The following is a 4,491-nucleotide window of genomic DNA, read 5'->3' as shown; positions in this document are numbered from 1 at the left end:
CATACGACAAGGGTAGGAGAATGCCAAAATTTACCAGGAAATGGGGAAAACATCGAGGCAGAAACCGAAGAGACCATGGAAGAGGGGACAGATGAAGAAAAAAGAAAAGCAAAGGGGAAGGGTAAGCTATATAAAGAGGAGAAGACAGAAGAAAAGGTGAAGGTCACTGACAAGGAAGCTGCAGACTTCGTTAAGCTCATCCTCAAGAGTGAGCATAATGTAGTAGACAAATTAAACAAACAGCCAGCTCAGATTAGTATCCTATGACTAATGCAAAAATCAGAAGAACACCAGGAGGCACTGCTGAGAGTTCATCACAGTTGGAACAAATAGTCAGCCAGATCATGGCCCCCAACCCTATTATTTTCACAGAGAATGAATTCACGCCTGAGGGGACGGGGCATGTCGAACCACTGAACGGCATGGTCATATGCAAGGGCATGATGGTCGCCAGAGTATTAATAGATAATGGCTCAGCACTTAACGTCTGTCCACTTGAAACATTCCGGAAGCTCAACGCTGATTGGTCATATGTGAAACCCAATAATGAGGTTGTCCGAGGCTTCGACAGTTCGAGAAGGGATTCCCTGGGATAGGTGGATTTACCTATCACAATAGGTCCTTGCACCTTCGAAATAACATTTGAAGTCATGGAAATACCAACGACATTCAACCAGTTACTGGGCAGACCTTGGATCCACATTACCGGAGCTGTACCTTCCTCGTTGCACCAAAGAGTCAAATTTATCATGGGGCAGAAGATGATATCGGTATTGGCGGAGAACCTTATTCCAGTTGGGAGGGCTCCAGATGTGCCATTCATTGATATAGAGATGACAAAGGATAAAGCACTCTACCATTCGTACCAATTCGCAGTTGTCAATCACATCGAGAAGGGAAAGGAAAAGGTAAGGGCAAAGCTATCAAGAGCAAACCTTATGGTTGGTCGGGTCATGAAAAGATCGGGATATCGACTCAAGCAAGGGTTGGGGCAGTGAGGAAGAGGAAGAGCTACACCGGTCGAAGCCAGGAAGCATATTACTTTGGTCTAGGGTTTAGACCCACAAAGAGGGATATTGCAGAAATGAATGACAAGAAAAAGGAACTTCGGCTAGCCAGAAAGCAAAATCGTGAACCAAACATCTGGAATCTGGGCCGAGTCCCTCACATTAGTGTCAGCTTCCCAAAGTCCCATATCAGACCTGACGACTTATCAGAACTACCATCCTTAAAGAGGCCAAAAAAGGTAAACATCGCATCACTGCACGTTCAAGAAGACTCAATCGTAGAGTCCCAATCATCCTTTGAAGAAGGCATTGATGTTTTATTCAATGGGGATTCCGATGAAAGTCCATCAAAGACTGCTCCAAAACCCACTAAAGCGAAGGTCATTACCAACCAAGAGAACAACTCACCATTTTCATCAGGTATCGACTGGGCATCAGTCGTCATCCCTCCAAGTTTGGGAGGAACTATGCCCCAACCTGACAACAATCAATCGGAGATCATGGTCATCTCCGAACCACTAACCAAATCATCCAACGAATCACTTGCTCATCTCATCCGCCCCCTCAAAGAAGGGGAGACATTGCACAACTGGGAGGAATTCCCACTGACACTTGAGGCGGTTGAGGCCTCCGGAAAAAAATGCCGTTAAGCGACATCAATTTGCCCGAGGATCATAATGAGCCCTCATCCTCGGTTGAAGACTGTTTTGGGGGCTCCCTACCTTTATTAACAAGTTTGGGGGCTAACCAACTGCACATCTCTTTTCTATGCTTTAAAATCTCAACCCCAAAATTCATTGGAACCAGTTCGAGTCAAATTTTCAACTCTGCCGAGTCAACCTTAAAATGCATCTGAGTTATGTACGTCAGAAACTCAATCATTATACATAAGATTTTTGTGGAACGAAAATATGTTTTATTTATTTTGAAATATTAAAAAATATTTTAAATATTTTTATATTTAATATATTTTTATTTGACTCATTTAACTCATATGATGAGTTTTCAACATCACCCAATAAACATTTTAGACGAGTCGAGCTTTTAAGTTGTAGAACTATGATCCCATCTTCTCCTTGTGTGATTTCTTTTAATATTTTATGACATAATCCATATGATCCAATATGTTCTTTGTTTTTTAATTTAATTGACTTATCCAAGTCAATTCTTGAGTTTTAGACATAATCAACATTCTAGTCCAATAAATAAAAAAGAATAGTAATAAATGCACGCGGTTTTGGTACGCGGTTGACGTGGTAAGGGTACAGAATCCTAGATCTTTTTCTTGTGTATCCTGAATAAAATGATCTATGGCTCTGTGCCCTTGCCACATTAGTCACATTCCAAAAATCACGTGCATTCTTCGTGACTCAAACAAAAATAAATAAAAATTGGAGTCTGAGTCAAATATTTTAAAATTAGTCATAAACCCAACTCGAGTCTCTTCTTTTTTTTCTTTTCTTTTTTTTTTTTATATGCCATGTGTCAGGTGAACTGATTCATACATAAAAAATTTAACAAAATTAATAAATTAAATTTGAGTTTTTTCTTTTGCATGATAGAGTTGAAACCTAGACCTGAAGTCTTTCCAACCAAACCTCACGCTTCCACCTCAAGTAGTTTATCTTTGACAAAACTAATTATGGCACTTCATCGTGATGGGGAGAAAATTCTTCTTTAAGAGGGCTGATAATATTTTAGACTTGACGCATGTTGACGTAGAAGCACATAACTTATTAAAAAAAATAAAAGGAAAATTTATTTCTCTTATCCATTCTCTGTCCATATATTTATTTTTTTTATATTTTAAATCTTAAAAAGGATTATTGGGCCCACATTGACAATCCAACAACACAGACATCTAGATTTCATGAAAATATTTATATTTAAAATAAAAAAATAAAATTAAAAACAATTATTTTTCCAGTTTGATCCATGGTGTTTAAAATAGACGGCTATCGAGCACCCACATTTAAAAATAAAATTCAACAGTAAAAAATAATTTTTTTTTTAAGTTCATATAATTTTACCCTCTTCAACCCCATCTAATCGGATAATGATTTTAAATGTCACAAGGTGATCAGATCTGAAATTTTTTTTTTTTTTTAAATTATGGGTAGGAGAGAGAAACTCTCTTTTTCTCTTTTTATTTATTTTTATAAGTTATGTACTTCCACATCAGCGTGCATCAAGTCTATCCACCAAAAGTCAGTCAAATTATCAGCACTCAATTATTAATGGGAAAATGACCGAATAGGCTAATTTATTGAAAATATATACCTAAAGATCCTCTCACAAAGAATCCAGACTCTCAAGGACCCCTTAAAGCATTATTTTACACAATTCTTGAACTAATTACCTTTGGACAGCACCATTAAAAGTTTACAAATCGTGTGTCGATTGGCCCTTCCACATTTTATTGATTATTTGACGTACCCATATATTTTAAAATTAATTACAAACTAACCCCTTGACCTTGGTCTTCTCTTATAAATTAAAGAAAAATGATCTAATGACAAAAAAAAACTTTTAATTTTTCTTGTCAAAACTAATCATCTTACCTTCTCATGATGCAACGATGATAATGATTATCAACGTCATCCAACTGATTTGGAATGAGTAGGTAGACTGTTGTAAGGTCTAAACGAGTTAGACCCCACCAAATCGTATCAACTTGAAAAATCAAAAATGGACTCAAATAAAATTATACTAGTTTTATGAAAATTAAAATATAATTTTAAGATTTAAAATAAATAATAAAAAAAATTTCTCCACAAGAAATATTAATTGTAGATAACCAAATAACTAGATCCAATTTTTTACCTTACTAAATTCATTTTTGAGTTGACTCAGCAAGTTGATTCCACACAATTTGGGCCCAAATCACTAAAATTTTAATCGAGTTGACACAAACAATCAAGTTCTATAGATCACTATCAACTCGATTGGATTTTGTAATGATTTGGAATCAACGTTGAGAGTTAACTTAGTTGAGTCAACTAAAAAAATGTACCAAGTAAACTCAAAAACTTAACCAAGTTATTAGGTTATATAAAATAATTTTTGTGCAGAACATAAAATATATTTTTATTTATTATAAAATATCTTAAATATTCATAATATTAATATAATTTTATTCAACGCGTAAGTTTCCAAGTTAATTCAATTCAATGGAGATTTGAGTCAAGTTTTAAAATAATATTTTAAATATTTAATAGATTTAATGTATAAACCTTACATGGGTCTACCTATGCACCAAAAATTAGTTCAATAATCAATCATCAATGAGAGTTAGATGAATAGTTTTGGGAAGAAAAAATAGTGACTTTTGGGTCATTTATATAATTATTCTTTAGTTTGTAATAGAAGAGTAGGGTCAAGGGGCATGTCATCAATTTTATAATACAGGGGTATCTCAAATATGTATCCAAACTTGAAAGGGCCACCTCTTATTAAAACACGTTTCCTTGTAAATTTAAAATTG

The sequence above is a fragment of the Akebia trifoliata genome, chromosome 9 (genome assembly GCF_017979445.1).
Source record: "Akebia trifoliata isolate Shusen 1 chromosome 9, ASM1797944v1, whole genome shotgun sequence".
Classification (NCBI taxonomy): Eukaryota; Viridiplantae; Streptophyta; class Magnoliopsida; order Ranunculales; family Lardizabalaceae; genus Akebia; species Akebia trifoliata.
Note: the sequence above shows the minus strand (reverse complement) of the source record.